Here is a 17,379-nt window from a genome sequence, read left to right as displayed (position 1 = left end):
CCGAGCCCTGGGCCGCTCTCTCTCCGTCGTCCACTTCACAGCAGCCGAGCCCTGGGCCGCTCTCTCTGTTGCCCACTGCGCGGTAGCCTAGCCCTGACCCGTTCTGCCTCCGTCGCCCACTGCGCGGCAACCAAACCCTGGGCTGCTCTCCCTTTATCGCCCACTGCGCGGCAGCCGAACCCTGGGCCACTCTCTCTGTCGCCCACTGTGCTGCAGCCGAGCCCTGGGCCGCTCTCTCTCTGTCGCCCACTACGCGGTAGCCGAGCCTTGGGCCGCTCTCTCTCCCTCGCCCACTATGCGGCAGCCGAGCCCTGGGCCGCTCTCTCTCCGTCGCCCACTACGCGGCAGCCGAGCCCTGGGCCGCTCTCTCTCTGTCGCCCACTGCGCGGCAGCCGAGCCCTGGGCCGCTCTCTCTCCGTCGCCCACTGCGCGGCAGCCGAGCCCTGGGCCGCTCTCTCTCCGTTGCCCACTGCGCGGTAGCCGAGCCCTTTTCCGTTCTGCCTCTGTCACCGACTGCGCGGCAGCCGAGCCCTGGGCCGTTCTCTCTGTTGCCCACTGCGCAGCAGCCGACCCCTGACCCTTCTGCCTCCGTCGCCCACTGCGCGGCAGCCGAGCCCTCGGCCGCTCTCCCTTCGTCGCCCACTGCGCGGCAACTGAGCCCTGGGCCGCTCTGCCTCCATCTCCTCCTACTCAGCAGTCGAATCCTGGGCCACTCTCCCTCTGTCGCACACTGCGCGGCAGCCGAGCCCAGGGCCATTCTCCCTCCATCTCGCACTGTGCAGCAGCCAAGCCTTGGGTCGTTCTACCTCCTTGCCCAATGCGCGGCAGCCGTGACCAGGGCTGTTCTCCATCCATATCGTCCAGTGCAGCTTCCAAGCCTTGGGTCGCTCTACCTCCGCACCCAATGCACGGCAGCCGAGCCATGGGCCACTCTCTCTCCGTCTCCTCCTGTGTGGCCGCCAAGCCCTGCTCTCCTTCCATTGTCTCCTGCGCGGCAGCTGAGCTCTGGGCTGTTCCCCCTACATTGCCCCCTGTGTGGCAGCCGAGCTCTGGGCCGTTCCCCCTCCGTTGCCCCCTGCGTGGCAGACGAGCCCTGGGCCGTTCTCCCTCCGTTGCCCCCTTTGTGGCAGCCGAGCCCTGGGCCGTTCTCCCTCCATTGCCCCCTTTGTGGCAGCCGAGCCCTGGGCCGTTCTCCCTCCATCTCGTCCTGTGCAGCAGCTAAACCTTGGGTCGTTCTACCTCCACACCCAATGCGCAGCAGCCGAGCCCTGGGCTGCTCTCCCTCTGTCGCCCACTGCGCGGCAGCCGAGCCCTGGGCCGCTCTCCCTCCATCGCCCACTGTGCAGCAGCCGAGCCCTGGGCCGCTCTCTCTGTTGCCCACTGCGCGGTAGCCGAGCCCTGACCCGTTCTGCCTCCGTCGCTCACTGCGCGGCAACCAAACCCTGGGCTGCTCTCCCTTCATCGCCCACTGCACGGCAGCCGAACCCTGGGCCGCTCTCTCTGTCGCCCACTGCGCGGCAGCCGAGCCCTGGGCCGCTCTCTCTCTGTCGCCCACTACGCGGCAGCCGAGCCCTGGGCCGCTCTCTCTCCGTCGCCCACTGCGCGGCAGCCGAGCCCTGGGCCACTCTCTCTCCGTCGCCCACTGCGCGGTAGCCGAGCCCTTTTCGGTTCTGCCTGCGTCGCCCACTGCGCGGCAGCCGAGCCCTGGGCCGCTCTCCCTCCGTCGCCCACGGCGCGGCAGCTGAGCCGTGAGCCGTTGTGCCTTCGTGGCCCACTGCGCAGCAACAGAACCCTGAGCCACTCTGCCTCCATCTCCTCCTACTCAGCAGTCGAACCCTGGGCCGCTCTCCCTCCGTCACCCACTGCACAGCAGCCGAACCCTGGGCTGCTCTCCCTCCATCGCCCACTGCACGGGAGCTGAGCCCTGGGCCGCTCTCCCTCTGTCGCCCACTGCGAGGCAGCCGAGCCCGGGGCCATTCTCCCTCCATCTCGCACTGTGCAGCAGCCGAGCCTTGGGTCGCTCTACCTCCGTGCCCAATGCGCGGCAGCCGAGACCAGGGCTGTTCTCCCTCCATATTGTCCAGTGCAGCAGCCAAGCCTTGGGTCGCTCTACCTCCGCACCCAATGTGCGGCAGCTGAGCCCTGGGCCGCCTACCCTCTGTCTCCTCTTGCTCAGCAGCCGAGCCATGGGCCACTCTCTCTCCGTCTCCTCCTGTGTGGCCGCCAAGCTCTGCTCTCCTTCCATCGTTTCATGCGCGGCAGCCAAGCTCTGGGCTGTTCCCCCTATGTTGCCCCCTGTGTGGCAGCCAAGCCCTGGGCCATTCCCCCTCCGTTGACCCCTGCGTGACAGCCGAGCCCTGGGCCGTTCCCCGTCCGTTGCCCCCTGCGTGGCAGCCGAGCCCTGGGCCGTTCTCCCTCCATCTCGTCCTGTGCAGCAGCCAAACCTTGGGTCGTTCTACCTTCACGCCCAATGTGTGGCAGCCGAGCCCTGGGCCGCTCTCCCTTAGTCGCCCACTGCGCGGCAGCCGAGCCCAAGGCCGCTCTCTCTCTGTCGCCCACTGTGCGGCAGCCGAGCCCTGGGCCGCTCTCTCTCTGTCACCCACTGCGCGGCAGCCGAGCCCTGGGCCGCTCTCTCTCTTGCCCACTGCGTGGTAGCGGAGTCCTGACCCGATCTGCCGCCGTTGCCCACTGCGCGGCAACCAAACCCTGGGCTGCTCTCCCTTCATCGCCCAATGCACGGCAGCCGAACCCTGGGCCGCTCTCTCTCTCTGTCGCCCACTGTGCTGCAGCCGAGCCCTGGGCCGCTATCTCTCTGTCGCCAACTACGCGGCAGCCGAGCCCTGGGCCGCTCTCTCTCCATCGCCCACTGCGCGGCAGTCGAGCCCTGGGCCGCTCTCTCTCCGTCGCCCACTGCGCGGTAGCCAAGCACTTTTCGGTTCTGCCTCCGTCGCCCACTGCGCTGCAGCCGAACCCTGGGCCGCTCTCTCTGTTGCCCACTGTGCTGCAGCCGAGCCCTGGGCCGCTCTCTCTCTGTCCCCCACTGCGCGGCAGTCAAGCCCTGGGCCGCTCTCTCTCCGTCGCCCACTGCGCGGTAGCCAAGCCCTTTTCGGTTCTGGCTCCGTTGCCCACTGTGCTGCAGCCGAACCCTGGGCCGCTCTCTCTGTTGCCTACTGTGCGGCAGCAGTGCCCTGGGCCACTCTCTCTCTGTCGTTCACTGCGTGGCAGCCGAGCCCTGGGTCGTTCCCCCTCCGTTGCCCCCTGCGTGGCAGCCGAGGCCAGGGCCGGTCTCTCTCCGTCGCTCACTGCACGGCAGCCAAGCCCTGACCTGTTCTGTCTCCGTGGCCCACTGCGCGGCAATCAAAACCTGGGCTGCTCTCCCTTCATCGCCCACTGCGCGGCAGCCGAACCCTGGGCCGCTCTCTCTGTTGCCCACTGTGCTGCAGCCGAGCCCTGGGCCGCTCTCTCCATCTCCTCCTGTGTGGCCACTAAGCCCTGCTCTTCTTCCATCGTTTCCTGCGCAGCAGCCAAGCCCTGGGCCGTTCCCCCTACGTTGCCCCCTGTGTGGCAGCCGAGCCCCGGGCCGTTCCCCCTACGTTGCCTCCTGCGTGGCAGCCGAGCCCTGGGCCGTTCCTCCTTCGTTGCCCCCTGCGTGGCAGCCGAGCCCTCGACCGTTCTCCCTCCATCTCATCCTGTGCAGCAGCCAAAACTTGGGTCGTTCTACCTCCACGCCCACTGTACAGCAGCCGAGCCCTGGGTCGCTCTCCCTCCGTCGCCCACTGCGCGGCAGTCGAGCCCTGGGTCGTTCTCTCTCTGTCGCCCACTGCGCGGCAGCCGAGCCCTGGGCTGCTCTCTCTCTGTCGCCCACTGCGCGGCAGCTGAGCCCTGGGCCGCTCTCTCTCTGTCGCCCACTGCGCGGAAGCCGAGCCCTGGGCCGCTCTCTCTCCGTCGTCCACTTCACAGCAGCCGAGCCCTGGGCCGCTCTCTCTGTTGCCCACTGCGCGGTAGCCTAGCCCTGACCCGTTCTGCCTCCGTCGCCCACTGCGCGGCAACCAAACCCTGGGCTGCTCTCCCTTTATCGCCCACTGCGCGGCAGCCGAACCCTGGGCCACTCTCTCTGTCGCCCACTGTGCTGCAGCCGAGCCCTGGGCCGCTCTCTCTCTGTCGCCCACTACGCGGTAGCCGAGCCTTGGGCCGCTCTCTCTCCCTCGCCCACTATGCGGCAGCCGAGCCCTGGGCCGCTCTCTCTCCGTCGCCCACTACGCGGCAGCCGAGCCCTGGGCCGCTCTCTCTCTGTCGCCCACTGCGCGGCAGCCGAGCCCTGGGCCGCTCTCTCTCCGTCGCCCACTGCGCGGCAGCCGAGCCCTGGGCCGCTCTCTCTCCGTTGCCCACTGCGCGGTAGCCGAGCCCTTTTCCGTTCTGCCTCTGTCACCGACTGCGCGGCAGCCGAGCCCTGGGCCGCTCTCTCTGTTGCCCACTGCGCGGCAGCCGACCCCTGACCCTTCTGCCTCCGTCGCCCACTGCGCGGCAACCAAACCCTGGGCTGCTCTCGCTTTATCGCCCACTGCGCGGCAGCCGAACCCTGGGCCACTCTCTCTGTCGCCCACTGTGCTGCAGCCGAGCCCTGGGCCGCTCTCTCTCTGTCGCCCACTACGCGGTAGCCGAGCCTTGGGCCGCTCTCTCTCCCTCGCCCACTATGCGGCAGCCGAGCCCTGGGCCGCTCTCTCTCCGTCGCCCACTACGCGGCAGCCGAGCCCTGGGCCGCTCTCTCTCTGTCGCCCACTGCGCGGCAGCCGAGCCCTGGGCCGCTCTCTCTCCGTCGCCCACTGCGCGGCAGCCGAGCCCTGGGCCGCTCTCTCTCCGTTGCCCACTGCGCGGCAGCCGAGCCCTCGGCCGCTCTCCCTTCGTCGCCCACTGCGCGGCAACTGAGCCCTGGGCCGCTCTGCCTCCATCTCCTCCTACTCAGCAGTCGAATCCTGGGCCACTCTCCCTCTGTCGCACACTGCGCGGCAGCCGAGCCCAGGGCCATTCTCCCTCCATCTCGCACTGTGCAGCAGCCAAGCCTTGGGTCGTTCTACCTCCTTGCCCAATGCACGGCAGCCGTGACCAGGGCTGTTCTCCATCCATATCGTCCAGTGCAGCTTCCAAGCCTTGGGTCGCTCTACCTCCGCACCCAATGCACGGCAGCCGAGCCATGGGCCACTCTCTCTCCGTCTCCTCCTGTGTGGCCGCCAAGCCCTGCTCTCCTTCCATTGTCTCCTGCGCGGCAGCTGAGCTCTGGGCTGTTCCCCCTACATTGCCCCCTGTGTGGCAGCCGAGCTCTGGGCCGTTCCCCCTCCGTTGCCCCCTGCGTGGCAGACGAGCCCTGGGCCGTTCTCCCTCCGTTGCCCCCTTTGTGGCAGCCGAGCCCTGGGCCGTTCTCCCTCCATTGCCCCCTTTGTGGCAGCCGAGCCCTGGGCCGTTCTCCCTCCATCTCGTCCTGTGCAGCAGCTAAACCTTGGGTCGTTCTACCTCCACACCCAATGCGCAGCAGCCGAGCCCTGGGCTGCTCTCCCTCTGTCGCCCACTGCGCGGCAGCCGAGCCCTGGGCCGCTCTCCCTCCATCGCCCACTGTGCAGCAGCCGAGCCCTGGGCCGCTCTCTCTGTTGCCCACTGCGCGGTAGCCGAGCCCTGACCCGTTCTGCCTCCGTCGCTCACTGCGCGGCAACCAAACCCTGGGCTGCTCTCCCTTCATCGCCCACTGCACGGCAGCCGAACCCTGGGCCGCTCTCTCTGTCGCCCACTGTGCTGAAGCCGAGCCCTGGGCCGCTCTCTCTCCGTCGCCCACTGCGCGGTAGCCGAGCCCTTTTCGGTTCTGCCTGCGTCGCCCACTGCGCGGCAGCCGAGCCCTGGGCCGCTCTCCCTCCGTCGCCCACGGCGCGGCAGCTGAGCCTTGAGCCGTTGTGCCTTCGTGGCCCACTGCGCAGCAACAGAACCCTGAGCCACTCTGCCTCCATCTCCTCCTACTCAGCAGTCGAACCCTGGGCCGCTCTCTCTCCATCGCCCACTGCGCGGCAGTCGAGCCCTGGGCCGCTCTCTCTCCGTCGCCCACTGCGCGGTAGCCAAGCACTTTTCGGTTCTGCCTCCGTCGCCCACTGCGCTGCAGCCGAACCCTGGGCCGCTCTCTCTGTTGCCCACTGTGCTGCAGCCGAGCCCTGGGCCGCTCTCTCTCTGTCCCCCACTGCGCGGCAGTCAAGCCCTGGGCCGCTCTCTCTCCGTCGCCCACTGCGCGGTAGCCAAGCCCTTTTCGGTTCTGGCTCCGTTGCCCACTGTGCTGCAGCCGAACCCTGGGCCGCTCTCTCTGTTGCCCACTGTGCGGCAGCAGTGCCCTGGGCCACTCTCTCTCTGTCGTTCACTGCGTGGCAGCCGAGCCCTGGGTCGTTCCCCCTCCGTTGCCCCCTGCGTGGCAGCCGAGGCCAGGGCCGGTCTCTCTCCGTCGCTCACTGCACGGCAGCCAAGCCCTGACCTGTTCTGTCTCCGTGGCCCACTGCGCGGCAATCAAAACCTGGGCTGCTCTCCCTTCATCGCCCACTGCGCGGCAGCCGAACCCTGGGCCGCTCTCTCTGTTGCCCACTGTGCTGCAGCCGAGCCCTGGGCCGCTCTCTCCATCTCCTCCTGTGTGGCCACTAAGCCCTGCTCTTCTTCCATCGTTTCCTGCGCAGCAGCCAAGCCCTGGGCCGTTCCCCCTACGTTGCCCCCTGTGTGGCAGCCGAGCCCCGGGCCGTTCCCCCTACGTTGCCTCCTGCGTGGCAGCCGAGCCCTGGGCCGTTCCTCCTTCGTTGCCCCCTGCGTGGCAGCCGAGCCCTCGACCGTTCTCCCTCCATCTCATCCTGTGCAGCAGCCAAAACTTGGGTCGTTCTACCTCCACGCCCACTGTACAGCAGCCGAGCCCTGGGTCGCTCTCCCTCCGTCGCCCACTGCGCGGCAGTCGAGCCCTGGGTCGTTCTCTCTCTGTCGCCCACTGCGCGGCAGCCGAGCCCTGGGCTGCTCTCTCTCTGTCGCCCACTGCGCGGCAGCTGAGCCCTGGGCCGCTCTCTCTCTGTCGCCCACTGCGCGGAAGCCGAGCCCTGGGCCGCTCTCTCTCCGTCGTCCACTTCACAGCAGCCGAGCCCTGGGCCGCTCTCTCTGTTGCCCACTGCGCGGTAGCCTAGCCCTGACCCGTTCTGCCTCCGTCGCCCACTGCGCGGCAACCAAACCCTGGGCTGCTCTCCCTTTATCGCCCACTGCGCGGCAGCCGAACCCTGGGCCACTCTCTCTGTCGCCCACTGTGCTGCAGCCGAGCCCTGGGCCGCTCTCTCTCTGTCGCCCACTACGCGGTAGCCGAGCCTTGGGCCGCTCTCTCTCCCTCGCCCACTATGCGGCAGCCGAGCCCTGGGCCGCTCTCTCTCCGTCGCCCACTGCGCGGCAGCCGAGCCCTGGGCCGCTCTCTCTCCGTCGCCCACTGCGCGGCAGCCGAGCCCTGGGCCGCTCTCTCTCCGTTGCCCACTGCGCGATAGCCGAGCCCTTTTCCGTTCTGCCTCTGTCACCGACTGCGCGGCAGCCGAGCCCTGGGCCGCTCTCTCTGTTGCCCACTGCGCGGCAGCCGACCCCTGACCCGTTCTGCCTCCGTCGCCCACTGCGCGGCAGCCGAGCCCTCGGCCGCTCTCCCTTCGTCGCCCACTGCGCGGCAACTGAGCCCTGGGCCGCTCTGCCTCCATCTCCTCCTACTCAGCAGTCGAATCCTGGGCCACTCTCCCTCTGTCGCACACTGCGCGGCAGCCGAGCCCAGGGCCATTCTCCCTCCATCTCGCACTGTGCAGCAGCCAAGCCTTGGGTCGTTCTACCTCCTTGCCCAATGCGCGGCAGCCGTGACCAGGGCTGTTCTCCATCCATATCGTCCAGTGCAGCTTCCAAGCCTTGGGTCGCTCTACCTCCGCACCCAATGCACGGCAGCCGAGCCATGGGCCACTCTCTCTCCGTCTCCTCCTGTGTGGCCGCCAAGCCCTGCTCTCCTTCCATTGTCTCCTGCGCGGCAGCTGAGCTCTGGGCTGTTCCCCCTACATTGCCCCCTGTGTGGCAGCCGAGCTCTGGGCCGTTCCCCCTCCGTTGCCCCCTGCGTGGCAGACGAGCCCTGGGCCGTTCTCCCTCCGTTGCCCTCTTTGTGGCAGCCGAGCCCTGGGCCGTTCTCCCTCCATTGCCCCCTTTGTGGCAGCCGAGCCCTGGGCCGTTCTCCCTCCATCTCGTCCTGTGCAGCAGCTAAACCTTGGGTCGTTCTACCTCCACACCCAATGCGCAGCAGCCGAGCCCTGGGCTGCTCTCCCTCTGTCACCCACTGCGCGGCAGCCGAGCCCTGGGCCGCTCTCCCTCCATCGCCCACTGTGCAGCAGCCGAGCCCTGGGCCGCTCTCTCTGTTGCCCACTGCGCGGTAGCCGAGCCCTGACCCGTTCTGCCTCCGTCGCTCACTGCGCGGCAACCAAACCCTGGGCTGCTCTCCCTTCATCGCCCACTGCACGGCAGCCGAACCCTGGGCCGCTCTCTCTGTCGCCCACTGTGCTGAAGCCGAGCCCTGGGCCGCTCTCTCTCTGTCGCCCACTACGCAGCAGCCGAGCCCTGGGCCGCTCTCTGTCCGTCGCCCACTGCGCGGCAGCCGAGCCCAGGGCCGCTCTCTCTCCGTCGCCCACTGCGCGGCAGCCGAGCCCAGGGCCGCTCTCTCTCCGTCGCCCACTGCGCGGTAGCCGAGCCCTTTTCGGTTCTGGCTCCGTTGCCCACTGTGCTGCAGCCGAACCCTGGGCCGCTCTCTCTGTTGCCCACTGTGCGGCAGCAGTGCCCTGGGCCACTCTCTCTCTGTCGTTCACTGCGTGGCAGCCGAGCCCTGGGTCGTTCCCCCTCCGTTGCCCCCTGCGTGGCAGCCGAGGCCAGGGCCGGTCTCTCTCCGTCGCTCACTGCACGGCAGCCAAGCCCTGACCTGTCCTGTTGACGGCCCACTGCGCAGCAACAGAACCCTGAGCCACTCTGCCTCCATCTCCTCCTACTCAGCAGTCGAACCCTGGGCCGCTCTCCCTCCGTCACCCACTGCACAGCAGCCGAACCCTGGGCTGCTCTCCCTCCGTCGCCAACTGCACGGCAGCTGAGCCCTGGGCCGCTCTCCCTCTGTCGCCCACTGCGAGGCAGCCGAGCCCGGGGCCATTCTCCCTCCATCTCGCACTGTGCAGCAGCCGAGCCTTGGGTCGCTCTACCTCCGTGCCCAATGCGCGGCAGCCGAGACCAGGGCTGTTCTCCCTCCATATTGTCCAGTGCAGCAGCCAAGCCTTGGGTCGCTCTACCTCCGCACCCAATGCGCGGCAGCTGAGCCCTGGGCCGCCTACCCTCTGTCTCCTCTTGCTCAGCAGCCGAGCCATGGGCCACTCTCTCTCCGTCTCCTCCTGTGTGGCCGCCAAGCTCTGCTCTCCTTCCATCGTTTCCTGCGCGGCAGCCAAGCTCTGGGCCGTTCCCCCTATGTTGCCCCCTGTGTGGCAGCCGAGCCCTGGGCCATTCCCCCTCCGTTGACCCCTGCGTGACAGCCGAGCCCTGGGCCGTTCCCCGTCCGTTGCCCCCTGCGTGGCAGCCGAGCCCTGGGCCGTTCTCCCTCCATCTTGTCCTGTGCAGCAGCCAAACCTTGGGTCGTTCTACCTTCACGCCCAATGTGTGGCAGCCGAGCCCTGGGCCGCTCTCCCTTAGTCGCCCACTGCGCGGCAGCCAAGCCCTAGGCCGCTCTCTCTCTGTCGCCCACTGTGCGGCAGCCGAGCCCTGGGCCGCTCTCTCTCTGTCACCCACTGCGCGGCAGCCGAGCCCTGGGCCGCTCTCTCTCTTGCCCACTGCGCGGTAGCGGAGTCCTGACCCGATCTGCCGCCGTTGCCCACTGCGCGGCAACCAAACCCTGGGCTGCTCTCCCTTCATCGCCCAATGCACGGCAGCCGAACCCTGGGCCGCTCTCTCTCTCTGTCGCCCACTGTGCTGCAGCCGAGCCCTGGGCCGCTATCTCTCTGTCGCCAACTACGCGGCAGCCGAGCCCTGCGCCGCTCTCTCTCCATCGCCCACTGCGCGGCAGTCGAGCCCTGGGCCGCTCTCTCTCCGTCGCCCACTGCGCGGTAGCCAAGCCCTTTTCGGTTCTGCCTCCGTCGCCCACTGCGCTGCAGCCGAACCCTGGGCCGCTCTCTCTGTTGCCCACTGTGCTGCAGCCGAGCCCTGGGCCGCTCTCTCTCTGTCCCCCACTACGCGGCAGCCGAACCTTGGGCCGCTCTCTCTCCGTCGCCCACTGCGCGGCAGTCGAGCCCTGGGCCGCTCTCTCTCCGTCGCCCACTGCGCGGTAGCCAAGCCCTTTTCGGTTCTGCCTCCGTCGCCCACTGCGCGGCAGCCGAGCCCTGGGCCGCTCTCCCTCCGTCGCCCACTGCGCGGCAGCTGAGTCGTGAGCCGTTGTGCCTTCGTGGCCCACTGCGCGGCAACAGAACCCTGAGCCGCTCTGCCTCCATCTCCTCCTACTCAGCAGTCGAACCCTGGGCCGCTCTCCCTCCGTCACCCACTGCACAGCAGCCGTACCCTGGGCTGCCCTGCCTCCGTCGCCCACTGCGCGGTAGCTGAGCCCTGGGCTGCTCTCCCTCTGTCGCCCACTGCGAGGCAGCCGAGCCCGGGGCCGTTCTCCCTCCATCTCGCACTGTGCAGCAGCCGAGCCTTGGGTCGCTCTACCTCCGCACCCAAGGCGTGGCAGCTGAGCCCTGGGCGGCTTACCCTCTGTCTCTTCTTGCTCAGCAGCCGAGCCATGGGCCGCTCTCTCTCTCTGTCGCCCACTGTGCTGTAGCCGAGCCCTGGGCCTCTCTGCCTCCGTCGCCCACTGCGCGGCAACCAAACCCTGGGCTGCTCTCCCTTCATCACCCAATGCACGGCAGCCGAACCCTGGGCCGCTCTCTCTGTCGCCTACTGTGCTGTAGCTGAGCCCTGGGACGCTCTCTCTCCGTCTCCCACTGCGCGGCAGCCGAGCCCTGGGCCGCTCTCTCTCCGTTGCCCACTGCGAGGCAGCCGAGCCCTGAGTCGTTGTGCCTCCGTGGCCCACTGCGCGGCAACAGAACCCTGAGCCGCTCTGCCTCCATCACCTCCTCCTCAGCAGTCGAACCCTGGGCCGCTCTCCCTCCGTCACCCACTGCACAGCCGCCGAACCCTGGGCTGCTCTCCCTTCATCACCCAATGCACGGCAGACGAACCCTGGGCCGCTCTCTCTGTCGCCCACTGTGCTGTAGCTGAGCCCTGGGCCGCTCTCTCTCCGTCTCCCACTGCGCGGCAGCCGAGCCCTGGGCCGCTCTCTCTCCTTTGCCCACTGCGTGGCAGCCGAGCCCTGAGCCCTTGTGCCTCCGTGGCCCACTGCGCGGCAACAGAACCCTGAACCGCTCTGCCTCCATCACCTCCTCCTCAGCAGTCGAACCCTGGGCCGCTCTCCCTCCGTCACCCACTGCACAGCCGCCGAACCCTGGGCTGCTCTCCCTCTGTCGCCCACTGTGCGGCAGCTGAGCCCTGGGCCGCTCTCCCTCTGTCGCCCACTGCGAGGCAGCCGAGCCCGGGGCCGTTCTCCCTCCATCTTGCACTGTGCAGCAGCCGAGCCTTGGTTCGCTCTACCTCCACGCCCAATGCGCGGCAGCCGAGACCAGGGCTGTTCTCCCTCCATATCATCCAGTGCAGCAGCCAAGCCCTGGGCCGCTCTCCCTCCGTCACCCACTGCGCGGCAGCCGAGCCCTGAGCCGCTCTCTCTTTTACCCACTGCGCGGCAGCCGAGCCCGGGGCCGTTCTCCCTCCATCTCGCACTGTGCAGCAGCCGAGCCTTGGGTCGCTCTTCCTCCGCGCCCAATGCGCGGCAGCCGAAACCAGGGCTGTTCTCCCTCCATATCGTCCTGTGCAGCAGCCAAGCCTTGGGTCGCTCTACCTACGTACCCAATGCGCGGCAGCCGAGCCCTGGGCCGCTTATCCTCTGTCTCCTCTTGCTCAGCAGCCGAGCTCTGGGCCGTTCCCCCTACGTTGCCCCCTGTGTGGCAGCCGAGCCCTGGGCCGTTCCCCCTCCGTTGCCCCCTGCGTGGCAGCCGAGCCCTGGGCCGTTCTCCCTCCATCTCGTCCTGTGCGGCTGCCAAACCTTGGGTCGTTCTACCTCAACACCCAATGCGCCATAGCTGAGCCCTGGGCCGCTTCCCCTCTGTCTCCTTCTGCTCAGCAGCCGAGCTCTGGGCCGCTTCCCCTTTGTCTCCTTCTGCTCAGCAGCCGAGCCCTGGTCCGCTTTCTCTTTGTCTCCTCCTGCGTGGCCGCCAAGTCCTGCTCCCCCTCCATCGTTTCCTGCACGGCAGCCGGACCCTGGGCCGCTCTCCCTCCATCGCTCACTGCGCGGCAGCCGAGCCCTGGGCCGTTCTCCCTCTATCGTTTCCTGCACGGCAGCCGGGCCCTGACCCGCACTCCCTCCGCCGCCCACTGTGCGGCAGCCGAGCCCTGGGCCGCTCTCAATCTGTCTCCCACTGCGCGGCAGCCGAGCCCTGGGCCGCTCTCCCTCCGTCGCCCACTGCGCGGCAGCCGAGCCCTGAGCCGTTGTGCCTCCGTGGCCCACTGCGCGGCAACAGAACCCTGAGCCGCTCTGCCTCCATCACCCACTGCACAGCCGCCAAACCCTGGGCTGCTCTCCCTCCGTCGCCCACTGTGCGGCAGCTGAGCCCTGGGCCGCTCTCCCTCTGTCGCCCACTACGAGGCAGCCGAGCCCGGGGCCGTTCTCCCTCCATCTCGCACTGTGCAGCAGCCGAGCCTTGGGTCGCTCTTGCTCCGCGCCCAATGCGTGGCAGGCGAGACCAGGGCTGTTCTCCCTCCATATCGTCCTGTGCAGCAGCCAAGCCTTGGGTCGCTCTACCTCCGCACGCAATGCGTGGCAGCCGTGCCCTGGGCCGCTTATCCTCTATCTCCTCTTGTTCAGCAGCCGAGCCATGGGCCACTCTCTCTCCGTCTCCTCCTGTGTGGCCGCCAAGCTCTGTTCTCCTTCCATCATTTGCTGCGTGGCAGCCGAGCTCTGGGCCGTTCCCCCTTCGTTGCCCCTGCGTGGCAGCCGAGCCCTGGGCTGTTCCCCCTCTGTCTCGTCCTGTGCAGCAGCCAAACCTTGGGTCGTTCTACCTCAACGCCCAATGCGCCGTAGCTGAGCCCTGAACCGCTTCCCCTTTGTCTCCTTCTGCTCAGCAGCCGAGCTCTGGGCCACTTCCTCTTTGTCTCCTTCTGCTCAGCAGCCGAGCCCTGGTTTGCTTTCTCTTCGTCTCCTCCTGCATGGCCGCCAAGCCCTGCTCCCTCTCCATCGTTTCCTGCACGGCAGCCGGACCCTGGGCCGCTCTCCCTCCGCCGCCCACTGTGCGGCTGCCGAGCCCTGGGCCGCTCTCTCTCCGTCGCTCACTGTGCGACAGCCGAGCCCTGGGCCATTCTCCCACCATCGTTTCCTGCACGGCAGCCGGGCCCTGACCCGCTTCCCTCCGCCGCCCACTGTGCGGCAGCCGAGCCCTGGGCTGCTCTCTCTCTGTCGTTCACTGCGCGGCAGCCGAGCCCTGGGTCGTTCCCCCTCCGTTGCCCCCTGCGTGGCAGCCGAGGCCAGCGCCGCTCTCTCTCCGTCGCTCACTGCATGGCAGCCAAGCCCTGACCCGTTCTGCCTCCGTGGCCCACTACGCGGCAACTAAACCCTGGGCTGCTCTCCCTTCATCGCCCACTGCGCGGCAGCCGAACCCTGGGCCGCTCTCTCTATTGCCCACTGTGCTGCAGCCGAGCCCTGGGCCGCTCTCTCTCCGTCTCCTCCTGTGTGGCCGCCAAGCCTTGCTCTCCTTCCATCGTCTCCTGCGCGGCAGCCAAGCCCTGGGCTGTTCCCCCTACGTTGCCCCCTGTGTGGCAGCCGAGCCCTGGGCCGTTCCCCCTCCGTTGCCCCCTGCGTGGCAGCCGAACCCTGGGTCGTCCCTCCTCCGTTGCCCCCTGCGTAGCAGCCAAGCCCTGGACCATTCTCCCTCCATCTCATCCTGTGCAGCAGCCAAACCTTGGGTCGTTCTACCTCCACGCCCAATGCACGGCAGCCGAGCCCTGGGCCGCTCTCCTTCCGTCGTCAACTGCGCGGCAGCCGAGCCCTGGGCCGCTCTCTCTGTTGCCCACTGCGCGGTAGCCGAGCTCTGACCCGTTCTGACTCCGTCGCCCACTGCGTGGCAACCAAACCCTGGGCTGCTCTCTCTTCATCGCCAACTGCGTGGCAGCCGAACCCTGGGCCACTCTCTCTGTCGCCCACTGTGCTGCAGCTGAGCCCTGAGCTGCTCTCTCCCTGTCGCCCACTGCGCGGCAGCCGACCCCTGACCCGTTCTTCCTCCGTCGCCCACTGCACGGCAGCTGAGCCCTGGGCCGCTCTCCCTCCGTCGCCCACTGCGTGGCAGCTGGGCCCTGAGCCGTTGTGCTTCCGTGGCCCACTGCGCGGCAACAGAACCCTGAGCCGCTCTGCCTCCATCTCCTCCTACTCAGCAGTCGAACCCTGGGCCGCTCTCCCTCCGTCGCCCACTGCACGGCAACTGAGCCCTGGGCCGCTCTCCCCTTGTCACTGTTCGCCCTCCATCTCGCACTGTGCAGCAGCCAAGCCTTGGGTCGCTCTACCTCCGTGCCCTATGCGCGGCAGCCGTGACCAGGGCTGTTCTCCCTCCATATCGTCCAGTGCAGCTTCCAAACCTTGGGTCGCTCTACCTCCGCACCCAATGCGCGGCAGCCGAGCCATGGGCCACTCTCTCTCCGTCTCCTCCTGTGTGGCCGCCAAGCCCTACTCTCCTTCCATCGTCTCCTGCGCGGCAGCCGAGCTCTGGGCCGTTCCCTCTACGTTGCCCCCTGTGTGGCAGCCGAGCCCTGGGCCGTTCCCCCTCCGTTGCCCCCTGCGTGGCAGCCGAGTCCAGGGCCGTTCCCCCTCCGTTGCCCCCTCCGTGGCAGCCGAGCTCTGGGCCATTCTCCCTCCATCTCGTCCTGTGCAGCAGCCAAACCTTGGGTCGTTCTACCTCCACACCCAATGCGCAGCAGCCGAGCCCTGGGCCGCTCTCCCTCTGTCGCCCACTGCGCGGCAGCTGAGCCCTGGGCCGCTCTCCCTCCATCGCCCACTGCGGAGCAGCCGAGCCCTGGGCAGCTCTCTTTGTTGCCCACTGCACGGTAGCCGAGCCCTGACTCGTTCTGCCTCCGTCGCCCACTGCGCAGCAACCAAACCCTGGGCTGCTCTCTCCCTGTCACCCACTGCGCGGCAGCCAAGACCTGGGCCGCTCTCTCTCCGTCGCTCACTGCGCGGCAGCCGAGCCCTGGACCGTTCTCCCTCCATTGTTTCCTGCACGGCAGCCGGGCCCTGACCCACTCTCCCTCCGCCACCTACTGTGCGGCTGCAGTGCCCTGGGCCGCTCTCTCTCCGTCGCCCACTGCGCGGCAGCCGAGCCCTGGGCCGCTCTCTCTCTTGCCCACTGCGCGGTAGCCGAGCCCTGACCCGATCTGCCTCCGTCGCCCACTGCGCGGCAACCAAACCCTGGGCTGCTCTCCCTTCATCGCCCAATGCACGGCAGCCGAGCCCTGGGCTGCTCTCTCTGTCGCCCACTGTGCTGCAGCCGAGCCCTGGGCCGCTCTCTCTCCGTCTCCCACTGCGCGGCAGCCGATTCCCTGGGCCGCTCTCCCTCTGTCTCCCACTGCGCGGCAGCCGAGCCCTGGGCCGCTCTCCCTCTGTCACCCACTGCGCAGCAGCCGAGCCCTGGGCCACTCTCTCTCCGTCTCCTCCTGCGTGGCCGCCAAGCCCTGCTCTCCTTCCGTTTCCTGCGCGGCAGCTGAGCTCTGGGCCGTTCCCCCTACGTTGCTCCCTGTGTGGCAGCCGAGCCCTGGGCCGTTTCTCCTCCGTTGCCCCCTGCGTGGCAGCCAAGCCCTGGGCCGTTCTCCCTCCATCTGGTCCTGTGCAGCACCCGAACCTTGGGTCGTTCTACCTCCACGCCCAATGCGCCGTAGCTGAGCCCTGGGCCACTTCCCCTGTCCCCTTCTGCTTAGCAGCCGAGCCCTGGGACGCTTTCTCTTCGTCTCCTCCTGCGTGGCCTCCAAGCCCTGCTCTCCCTCCATCGTTTCCTGTACAGCAGCCAGGCCCTGGGCCGCTCTCCCTCCGCCGCCCACTGTGCGGCAGTCGAGCCCTGGGCCGCTCTCCCTCCGCCGCCCACTGTGCGGCAGTCGAGCCCTGGGCCGCTCTCCCTCCGCCGCCCACTGTGCGGCAGTCGAGCCCTGGGCCGCTCTCCCTCCGCCGCCCACTGTGCGGCAGTCAAACCCTGGGCGGCTCTCCCTCCGCCGCCCACCGTGCGGCAGTCGAGCCCTGGGCCGCTCTCCCTCCGTCGCCCACCGTGCGGCAGTCGAGCCCTGGGCCGCTCTCCCTCCGTCGCCCACCGTGCGGCAGTCGAGCCCTGGGCCGCTCTCCCTCCGTCGCCCACCGTGCGGCAGTCGAGCCCTGGGCCGCTCTCCCCTCCGTCGCCCACCGTGCGGCAGTCGGGCCCTGGGCCGCTCTCCCTCCGTCGCCCACCGTGCGGCAGTCGAGCCCTGGGCCGTTCTCCCTCCATCTGGTCCTGTGCAGCACCCGAACCTTGGGTCGTTCTACCTCCACGCCCAATGCGCCGTAGCTGAGCCCTGGGCCACTTCCCCTGTCCCCTTCTGCTTAGCAGCCGAGCCCTGGGACGCTTTCTCTTCGTCTCCTCCTGCGTGGCCTCCAAGCCCTGCTCTCCCTCCATCGTTTCCTGTACAGCAGCCAGGCCCTGGGCCGCTCTCCCTCCGCCGCCCACTGTGCGGCAGTCGAGCCCTGGGCCGCTCTCCCTCCGCCGCCCACTGTGCGGCAGTCGAGCCCTGGGCCGCTCTCCCTCCGCCGCCCACTGTGCGGCAGTCGAGCCCTGGGCCGCTCTCCCTCCGCCGCCCACTGTGCGGCAGTCGAGCCCTGGGCCGCTCTCCCTCCGCCGCCCACTGTGCGGCAGTCGAGCCCTGGGCCGCTCTCCCTCCGCCGCCCACTGTGCGGCAGTCGAGCCCTGGGCCGCTCTCCCTCCGCCGCCCACCGTGCGGCAGTCGAGCCCTGGGCCGCTCTCCCTCCGTCGCCCACCGTGCGGCAGTCGAGCCCTGGGCCGCTCTCCCTCCGTCGCCCACCGTGCGGCAGTCGGGCCCTGGGCCGCTCTCCCTCCGTCGCCCACCGTGCGGCAGTCGAGCCCTGGGCCGCTCTCCCTCCGTCGCCCACTGTGCGGCAGTCGGGCCCTGGGCCGCTCTCCCTCCGTTGTTTCCTGCACAGCAGCTGTTCCCGGGTCCGCGATCACCTCCACTAAACAA

This window comes from Eleutherodactylus coqui, unplaced genomic scaffold, assembly GCF_035609145.1.
Source record: "Eleutherodactylus coqui strain aEleCoq1 unplaced genomic scaffold, aEleCoq1.hap1 HAP1_SCAFFOLD_211, whole genome shotgun sequence".
NCBI lineage: Eukaryota > Metazoa > Chordata > Amphibia > Anura > Eleutherodactylidae > Eleutherodactylus > Eleutherodactylus coqui.
Note: the sequence above shows the minus strand (reverse complement) of the source record.